At 53.0% G+C, this 10497-nt stretch overlaps 1 protein-coding gene across 9 annotated transcripts in view; it reads right to left on the reverse strand.

Moving 5' to 3' along the window:
• The window catches only part of Chst3 (carbohydrate sulfotransferase 3), a 36203-nt gene extending 26714 nt beyond the window's left edge, over positions 1-9489 (reverse strand). Inside the window, exon 1 of one of the 9 annotated variants that reach the window (XM_017799024.2) lies at positions 9442-9489. The gene's annotated coding sequence lies outside the window, so the exon portion shown is untranslated. The other 8 variants (XM_029565143.1, XM_029565144.1, XM_008836642.3 and 5 more) reach the window with 8 other exon arrangements.
• Positions 9490-10497: the final 1008 nt, after the last annotated feature.

The raw sequence follows: 10497 nt of genomic DNA on the forward strand, positions 1-10497 counted from the left end.
TGTGCGCCACGACTCTTAAAACATTTTATTTTCCTATCACCTGATATAGTGAGTTCTGTTAGTGAGGGACCTGAGGCACAGAAAGGTTCAGCAACTTCTTTTTTCTTTAAAAAAAATTTTTTTTTAATTTATATCTTTTATATGCATGAGTGTTAGGTCTCCATGTGTGTAAGTGCACCCGGTATGGTACAGTGCCCTGGAGGACAGAAGGTGTTGGATTCCCTGGAACTGGAGTTACAAACGGTTGTTAGCCACCATGGGGGTGCTGGGATTTGAACCTAGGTTCTCTGCAAGAGCTGCTAGTGCTCTAAACCGCTGAGCCATCTCTCCTGCCCCAGGTTCAGCAACTTGATCCTGGTCACACAGCCAGTGAGGGCAAATGGGGCTTCCCAGGCAGGCTGGCTCTTAGCCACATTCCATCTTGTTCTATCTCTGCCTTCTTTCTATACCCTGAGAACCACAGTTCAGTCTGGCTGGACTCCTCACCCTGACTTCATCCCAGCTGGACTCACAGGTGGTCACTGGAGCCCCTCTACAAAAGGAAAGGACCTCTTGCTATTATCACCAGCTGAGCTTGCGCAGTGTTGGGCAGGTTGAGGCATAAGGTACCCGAACCAAAAACTTTAGAATGTAAGGCCCCACAACTTCTGGAAGGGTATATCAGGGACTGTAGTTGGATCCAGTGTGAGAGCAGCTCCTCCCCACCCTGTAGGTGGCAGCCCACAGCGGGAGATTGTCCTCTGTGCTCACAGGAACAACAGCCTCAGAGGCCTCTATTGACAGAGCCAGGATTAGACCCTGGAGAGATTGAATGAGTATCTACAGAGAGGACAGGGCTGGGCATTATGGAACGCTGCGGATAAGCGGGAAGCCCGGAGGGTACCCATGCACCAGCCAGCAGCATGGTACAGAGGTGTCCTGGGATGGATCAAGAGGCCTCTGGGGGTTTCTGATCCAACCCCAGGGGGTTATGAATGGACTTGTAATGTTTCCAGATTCCCATTCTTCCAGCCCTTCCTGGTCACTCCCATCTACCAGGACTCCCCTCCCCATACTCCCTAACAGGACCAATTGTCCTGGCACCTGCCATGGTGTAGGGTAGCATGCAGGGTGTGGGTCATGTAGATGCCATGATGATGGGGATACCCAGTTGGGCTTCTGGAAGAGGGTGGCATGCATGCCATGGGAAAGGAAGAGCTGGGGGGGGGTGTCCTGGACAGCTGAAAAGGCCGCAGACTGCAGGCTGTGTGCCCAGGAAATGAGGGCAGCTTGGAACATGGGAACAGACTGAAGCAGAACTATTCAACACATCACAGAGTCATGGAGGCCACCCTTCCCCAGCAGCTCTGCACTTCCTCCAGTGCCGGGTTCTGTCTGGCTGGAATAATCATCCAGGAGGTCTCAGCCTGACAGAACCCCCTGGCTCATTAAGTCACTAAAGCAGATGCTGGGTCTAGCGAAGAGGTCACTCTATGGTCTGAACATCAGCCTAGTCAGTCAGTGGATGCCTGGTCAGAACCAGAGAAAGTCAAGGCCGTATTTCCTCTTGAAGTGCCCACGGTGGGCCATGCGACACCCCCAACCCCGAGCCACCTCTGGTGCATTCTGGCCTCTGTTGAGGCCATAGGTGCAGCCACAGCATGGCAGATGCTTATAGATGACTGGGTGAGTATGTCTCTGGACCTGCCGCTTGCCAGCCCAGGATGCGGCTGGCTTAGCCTGTAAAATGGTGGTGGCGATGGTGCAGCTCTTAAGAGCATCCTGGGAAGCCAATGAGGGGATGTAGGAAGGTGCTGGGGCTGTCTTGGCATCCTAAACTCTCGAAGCTTCTGTTTCCTGTGGGTCCTGGCCCCAGACACCACAGCAAGGTGCAAAAGGAATTAGCAACCCAGACAGCCAGTCTCTCAAGTTCGGTGAACGGTGAACGGGAGAGTTCCTGTTCTTCATTCTCTGTGGAGATGATCACTCCCTTAGGACTTAGCAGCTTCAGAGTTGGGCATCTGTCCTTAGCCTGAAGGCCAGGTACTCTCAGTCCCTGACCAGCCTCTGGGTGTCTCTAGAGAGCTGAAACCAATAGCCAGCACAGCCTCCCTGTGGCTACATGCTTTGAGTTGTGAAATTCCTTGCTGAAAATCAGTGCAGTCACAGCCAGGGGGTGGCCCTGTTTGTTTGCAAAATATTTCCTCAGATAAGCACTGCTTTGGCTCAGACACTCTAGCACTTTCCAGAATCCTGCAGATGGTGAGGCAGCTGGCGAGGGAGACAGAGAAGTTGGGAGGAGAGCTTGTGGGTGGGGCCAGCTCTCAGGTAGAGCCAGCTAGTGGGATACCTGGGCCTGTACACACCAAAAGCCCAAGAGCCTGCAGATACACTGCCAACTTCCAGACCATTCTCTACCGCCGGAGTGTTGGGACCATAGGCATGTGCCACCACACCCAGCTGTGTGTTTTCTTGTGACCCAGAACTTCATTCAAAAGTCTAATATGTAGATCAGATAAATGGGAAGAGTGGGGTTTGCAGCCCCACCTGCTTCTAGCCTCAAAGGTTCTCTTGCAAAACTGGGGACTCTGTAGAACTTAGTTTGAAAACTGGTGCTAAAGGAATTCCACTAACTCTCCAAGGAGTTCCTTCCCACATGAGCTTCCAGTGGGAGGACAAGCTTGCCTTCTTAATAAATTCCAATGAGGGTCCAACACAGAGGTGCTCCCATCCTGGAGAATCAGGGCTCACAGAGTATGGACCCTGTTCACCGACATGGACATCCCCGAGATGCACTGCACCCTCAGCTCTGTAAATAGATGACACAGGGGTGTGCTTGGTAGGTGCCAGTAATAACACATACCTAGCACATATTGTGTCCAATTTTAAACTCTATGTGTATTTTAACTCAAAACAGCAGAGCACAGTAGGGTGCTATTTCCAGTCCCTTCTCACAGACTGGGAATCAAAGTCCCGGGAAGGTTAAGTAGTTTTGTCCGGCATGCTCTTAACTATCTCATAATTTGCCTTTCGAATGAACATGACCTCGACTTTGTGGATCTGGGTGTGTATGCATGCATTTATGACTGGAAATGTTTCAGAGTGTATCTATATGTCTGGAGTTTGTTGTAATATTTGAGTGGAAGAACATAATCTGAGTGTGTGTGTGTGTGTGTGTGTGTGTGTGTGTGCGTTTTTGGCCCAGTCAAGCTGGTCTATGTGTGGTTGTATGACCTACCCGCCCACCAAGGCTGCAGAATTGGGCTGGAGAGGTAGCTCAGTGGCAGAGAGCTTGCTTGCTCTAAGTTTCATCCTGCTCTAAGTTCCATCCCTAACACCAGTGAAAAAGTCTGTAGACTATGTGGCCCATCCCATGACTCCCTTTTCCAGCAGCTTAGAGACAGCAGCACCCAGAGCATTTAGGCAGTGTCTCTCTCCCAGCCTCCACAGGTTTCAGGTTTTATAGACCCAGGTCAGCACAGCAGGATAGGAGAGGGCCTGGGCCTCTCCCTGGTCTTGAGTGAAGATTCCCAAGTTGCCCACTTTGGCTGGAAGCTGCCCTTACCCACAGCCCATTTCTACTTCTCACTGTGAACAGAGTTTTAGTGAGTCACTAAATAAAATTGTAGTTGTCGCCAGAGATCTGCCATGCATCTCAAAGATACAGAAATGTCCATGGGTGACCTCATACCACCACCCTTCCTGTGCTGACCTGACTCCAGGACAGTTCTGTTCATCTAGAACGCCTACAAGGGAAATGAGTACAGGGTATCGGATGGTCTTTTCACAGGTGGACACCACCTTGGAGGGGCATGACCCGAGAATTAACTGTGGCCCACCCACCCTGAAGCAATGTGTAATATGCCCCAAACCTAGTGAAAAGCCCCATTGTTTTCCACTACCCAAGTCAAATTCTCTGCCGGGCATGGTGACATGTGCCTTTAATCCCAGCTCTTGGGAGGCAGAAGCCTGGGCAGGCAAGGAGTAGGGAGACTCTGTCAAAAACAAACAAAGAAAAAAAGAAAGAAAGAAAGAAAGAAAGAAAGAAAGAAAGAAAGAAGGAAGGAAAGAAAAAATAGATGAACAAAAAACCAAACAAACAAACAAGTCAAATTCTCCAACTGCCCTTCTTCTCAGGCCAGACACTTACCCAGACAGAGCTGAGCTGCAGCCCTGGGTGGTCATTTCTCCCCCATGTTCTGCCTGACCCCAGCCACCAGCGTCTAGTGTCTAGTACAGCAGCACAAGGTCTGGCCTGTGGAGGGTGTGCTCCCCGGGTTTTGAGGCTCCCAAACTCAAGAGGGTGGGGCTGGGCGGGGGCGGGGCAGGTGTAACCAGCCAACATCTCAGGCTGGCTCCAGAGGCGAATGTTTATTTGAGGGCTTCAGGAGAGGATGAGTTGGGTACTGGCTTGGACCTGGGTGATGAATTGCCCAGAGTCCAGAGAAACCCTCCATGCTTCCTCACACAGTCATCTTTGTGAAAAGGTAGCTGCTCTCAGGAGTGACGCCTGAGCTGGACTGACTCAGCGGCTCCCCTGGCCAGCCCCTTTCTCCACACTGGCTGAGGACCAAAAGCAAACAGCCAGAGTTGGGGCAATGGAGACAGAAGGTTTCAGAGCCTGCAGAGGCCAACACCCCCTCCCCACCACCCACACCCAGCTGTGGAATCCACATGCTGGGAGCAGGACAGTCAGTGTCCTATCCTCTCTTTAGTCTCAGAGAAGAAAGTCTGATAAATGTCCCTTTCTGTAGAAGGAATGAAGCAAAGTGTTTTTCCTGAGTGACTTCATGAAGCATGAGACCTACTTTACCTCTCTGAGCAGTCCCTGGCAGCTAAGAAGCAGTGGGTTTCCCAGCAGAGGGCCATACAATCCCTCCTAGGCCTCATCCAACACCTGGCAATATTTTGAAATACCCCTTCCCTCAGATGTCAGGCACTGGGATGGAGCCCAGGGCACAAAGATGAATGGTCCCTAACCTTAGTGCCCTAAAGTCAGTCTTCCCCTTTCCATCCTGGATGATGTGTCTGCTCTGGCCAGGAGGGGGCAGAGGGCTTCTGGATTTCTGTAGCTCAATGTTTTGAGGGTACTAGGACCTCACCCAGTGAGTCTGGTAGAAGGTGGGTGGAGGGTCAGCTGAGCAGTACTCACTCAAGGCCTCTTGCTTCCTTTTAAGGGTACTCACTTTTCTCATGCCATGTCATCAGATGCTGTAAGTAGATGTGAGCCCTGCTCCAGCAGAGGTGCCTCTCCCTAGTCCTCAGAAGTTGGAAGAACAGGATACCAGGTAGTCTGAAAACCCAGCTACTCAGCCTAGGTGACTGCAGGAGGGTCTTGAGCTCATGAGCTTAGGCATCTACAGCAATCTTGGACCTTACATCCTCCTGTGCCGAGTGAGGTCAGCTGGCTGGTACTATGTGGATCCAGTGGGCAGAGGCTAGGGGGAGCTATTGCTATTGCTTTCCCCAGCTGCCCTGGCTCTGCCCCACCTGTCCCTTCTGATTATCAGACATGGCCAGAGGAGTCCAGCTCTCCAGGGCACGTGATAGGTTATAAAGGACCAATGTGACATGACCTGATAGCTACCTGGGAAGTGGCAGGTGAGGACTGACTTACTTAGGTTAACAGTTTATGCTAGTGAGGGGCAGAGGGGGAAAGGGATACAGTGACCCCCCTTAGAACAGATGATTGACAGTTCAGTCAGGGTACACTCATAAGGGGCAGCTTTGTCTCCACTTCTCAGATCACTAAAGAATCATCTCTCACTAGAGTTATGTACCATGCCCCTGTACTCACCCCCAAAACCTCCAGTTTCTTGGCTCTAGAGCCAAACAGAAGGCTCCAGGAGCCTGATACCACCCAGGCTTTAATTCCCATGGCCTATAGTACAAGGAAGGTTGGGCAGAGTGTGTAGAAAAAGAGGGAGGCAGTCAGAGGCCCCAGGACCAGGTTAGAAAGTAGCACCACTGTTGTTTCCTTGTTGCTATGGAGACCAGTAGAACTCTTACAGACAGCCTAGCATGGAGGAGCTGGCATAATGCTGGAGTCAGACTCTCCAGGTTCAAATCCTAGCCTGCTCTCTTACCAGCTGTGTGACTTTGAAAGTTACTTAAATTTTCTGAGGTTTGGTTTCCTAACCTGTAAAAAAGGAAATGAAATGGAAACTTCAGAGGAATGTAACAGCTTCAGGAGGCAGATCTGTAGAGTTCTTGACTCCAAAAGGCATGACCAAAGCAGAAGGAGCTATGGGAAGGGACTGGCTGCCATGTTCTACCTGCAATTTCAGTGGCCAAACCAGGACCACCTCCTCTCTCCTCTTGGACCGCAGTCCGTTCATTGCCCTGCCCACGAGTTTTGCTGGCATTCAAAAGCTTGGATTACACACTTCTCCTAGTCAGAATTCTTCTGGGGCAGGAGCAGGAATGGACACGTTTCTTCTCAATGACAGCCACCCCCGCGTCTTTGCAAACTCTTAGTTTCAGATGCTGGCAATCCCAGTTCCAGGAAAAAGGGATATTTCTGCCCCTCTGGGAAATTTGTGCTAGGTGGCACAGAACAACGGACACAGGGACTATAATTACCCTTTTACCTGCTGCCATCATGGAAGCCATGCTCCCACAGGAGGACACAACTCCTTGACCTTTTGAGATATCCATCTCTAGCCAGGCCTAAAGGAGCCAGCAAGAGCACATGCCCCAACTTCCAATGTTCTGTGGTCACTCTATTCCAGTGCCAGTGCCTGCTGGCATGGCACATCTCTTTCTTCCACTCACCCACCTGCCCCCACTGACAGGACAGGGGGTGACTGAGGGACTTTCCACTGCAGAGCCCCCTCACTCCTGAGTCTGCCAAACAGCTCAGTCTCCAAAACCCAGTTCCATCCCCACTTAGGCAGATGGTGAAATGGAAACTTTCCTCTTGTTCTAGGGAGGGAGAGGTAACCATGAAGACTCCATTCCCTAATGCCAGCCCAACGGCACCATGGATCAGGCTGCTTGGGCCACTTCCCCAAACAGATGAGGCAGGATCCCTTCTGCCAGTTGGGCTTTTTCCTCTCCAGGAAAACCAATGCCAACCCAGCTGAGGCTCACTGAGCTTGGTTCACAGAGTCCATAATATATATTCCTCACTGGTGCCATCAACTATCAAGCAGTCACTAACTAAGACTGTGTCTTGCACTGCACTAGGCCCAGGAAGATCCTGAGGACACAGCCAGGATACCACAGATCAGAAACCGAGCAGAGATTCAGGGGCAAAGTTCATCTTCTTGAAAGGCCTGGTTTCTCCCTGACTTTAGACTCTCAATCACTCGCGTATCCCTATACACATCACCCAGGGCTGGGATCTCCCCACTGGTCCCCCTGGAAGTCTCTCCGAGGAAGCACATCCGCCGGGGGAAGGGTCTCTGCTTCTTTCCAAGACCCTGTCACACTCACTATGCAGATGTCCGGCGCAGAACCAGCCCGCAGCCTTTTCCTCTCTACTCAGAGACCCCAGGATGCCGCAGCTCAAAGTTTATGAATCACTCACTCTGTGTCTCCCCGCCTAGGCTCCGGAACGGCTGCGCATACCCGGACACATCATGCAAACACCAAGTTTCCACACCAAATCTGCCTTGTTTTAGCCGGCGGAGAACCGAATGCAGTCTCTTTCTTCGCCTCATTCCTGGGCATGGGGTGGGCAGGGGCGGGGGTGTCCCAGCCATGACCTTCCAAAGCCTAGGCAGCTAGTCTCCTGTCGTGGCGCTTTGGGGGCTTCTTTTCACGTGGAGGGAGCTGGGGGTCAGCAAAGATCTCGGATTGAGAGGCACTGAGCCCAGTCTGGGTTGAAAAGTCCTCAACCCAGCATGTCTGCAGCGTGTGCTGAGTGGGCTGCATGGCGGGTGTCACACACCCCGCCAGTGGTTTGCCGGGTGGTCTGGTGTGTGAACCTGGCAGACGGGAACCTGGCCGCGTGGGGTTTGCCCCGAGCCAGGAACGCCCCTTCCTACCCTTCTCCGGTCCCCTTCTTCCTGCAGTTTGGCGCGCGCTCCGGGACACGGACGGCGCCCGCTTGGGCAGCCTCCTCCCGGGGCAGGAGAGGCGGTACCCGGGACGCGCGCCCCACTCACCCCGGCCGCCGAGCCTCCTCCTCCTCCTCCTCCGCCTCCTCCCGGCGGGCGGGTGCAATTCAGGGCGGCCGGCGTCCAGCCCCGGCAGCATCCGCCTCCAACTTCGCACTCCTCTGGGAAGATCCCGGAGCCGCGCGACCCCCGCGCCGCCCGCTTTGGGCCCCCCGCGGGTCTCCAGCAGGGAGCCGGGGAGGGAGGCGCAGCCGCGCTGGTCCCCTCGCCTGGAGGGAAGCGGCGCCAGGCGGGCGCAGTCCTGAGCCCCGAGCCCGGTGATCGGTCCGGCCCACCGATCCCGCCAGCGGCCTGGATTCCTGAACTGCCGCCAAGGCTCCGGGAAGCCCCGCGCCTCCCCGGCTCCGCTCCCGGCCTCGTAGCGCCCTGAGCACCAGGCAACTTGGGGAAGCTCCGCTAAGTTGCGCGGTCGCCCGGCGGGCCTCTCCGGGAGGATGGAGGAGGGCGGAGGACGCAGGGAGGAGGGAGGAGCCCGGAGGGAGGGCAGTCGCCCCCGCCCCCGGGGATCCTCGCGCTCAGCGACCCCTCTGCGGGCCTTTGTTCCCGACATGGCCGCGGTCCCCTGGGACTCTCCGGGGGGCTGCGCCGATCCCCACCCCTCCGGAGAACCAGGCCAGGAGGAGCTCCCGGCCTGAGGAAGGGAGTGCGGGGAGAGACTGCACGGGGATCCGTGCAGCTTCACTCTGCCGGTGCGTCCCCAGGCCGTTTGCCACCCTCCACTGAGCTGGTGCCTCGACATCTGACCCCAGGGAGGATCTTCCTTCCCCTGGGGCAGGAGAAACTAAAGGACAGTTTCAAAGGCCACTGCACTCTTTTTCCCTGGGCGGCAACAGGTCGTTGGTCTGCCCTTCTGGGCTTTCTCAGGTTGCAAAACACAAGGGTCCTCGCCCAGTGGCCAGCTGGAGTCTGAGCCATTCGACAGTATCTTAAGAAAGCTGGCACCTCTGAGGCATGCCAGGCCAGTGGGGACCCCTGTGTCCTCTGGGCATGGGGCAGTGACCGGCTGAATAGGGAGTGGTGCTCGTCTGTACAAAGGCCAGTTTGGCTAGTAAAGTGGTAATCAGCTCGGAATGGAATTGGAACACAAGCCAAACCTCAGGTTCTAATCCTGGTGATGCCTGTCTTTGATGCCGGCCTGCCATCTTTCCTCCCTAGCTTTCCTAGCACTCAGCCTCATGGACTGATCCTGATCTCTCTAAGACAGCACTCTTGACAGTTAATGGGGCCCTATAGGGTTTAGACAGAATGTAAAGAAGAGAGAAAATCAGAAAGAGGAAACTTACACACCTGTCCTTTGCTGTAAAGAAGAGAGAAAATCAGAAAGAGGAAACTTACACACCTGTCCTTGGTCTCCCTCTGTCATTCTCAACTTCTACACAAGAGAAAAGACAACAGGTGTGGTTCAGGAAGCAGACACAGAACTAGACAGAACTGAGTTGGGCCCAGGCCTTCCCAGGATCCTCCTCTCAGACGGGAATGAGAGGCTGATAGAGTCTGCCGATGTGCTGGATAGAGAGACCTGGGCAAAGTGCCATGGGCTATGAAGTGAGACCTCCAGCTCTCTGCCAGCAGAGAACCCTCAATGGCTGTTTTCCATCCTATTAACAGTTTAGTGGCCTGTTGTAGGGACCAGAGTTGGAGAAAATTCAGAGCCAGCTCACTTTCTGGGAACCCCCTGATTCTCTCTCTCTACATCATTCCCTTGTAGCCCCTGCCTGAGTCAGCCACCAGTCTCCAGCAGGTTTGGAGTGAGGGTGACTTTGCACACACATACACACACACGTACACACATATACACATCCCTCATATATACACACATATGTACACATATGCACACTGCCCACTTACATACACATACATAAATAACCCCATATATATACATATACACAAATATATACACATACCTCCCACATATACACACATACCACTCACATAGATACACACACACACACACGCACACAAATCCTGTGTCTTCAGATGTGAGATCACCCTGCCAGCATCAGGAATCTGTCAAGAGGTGCTGCTGAACTGTGCCTCATGCACAAGACTTTCCCACTGGGACACAGAAAATCTTGGATTTTATCACCAGAAGTTTATGATACATCTCAGAGGACACAAAGGCCAAAAGTTAGAATTGTGTCAGGCTAGGGATGCAGCTCAGTTGGTAGAGTACTTGCCTAACATGTACAAAGCTCTGGGTTTGACCCCCAAGCAACACATTAATTGTGTGTGGTGATGCACATCCGTAATTCCAGAATGTAGAAGATGGAGGCAGAAAGATCAGAAGTTTAAGGTTATCCATGGCTATAGTGAGTTCAAGGCCAGCCTGGGATACGTGAGATCCTGTCTCAAAAAAAAATTATTTTTAAGCTACAACTATGTTTAAACCTAGCAC

Source organism: Nannospalax galili, unplaced genomic scaffold (assembly GCF_000622305.1).
Source record: "Nannospalax galili isolate Female #2095 unplaced genomic scaffold, S.galili_v1.0 scaffold1437, whole genome shotgun sequence".
In the NCBI taxonomy this organism is placed as follows: Eukaryota; Metazoa; Chordata; class Mammalia; order Rodentia; family Spalacidae; genus Nannospalax; species Nannospalax galili.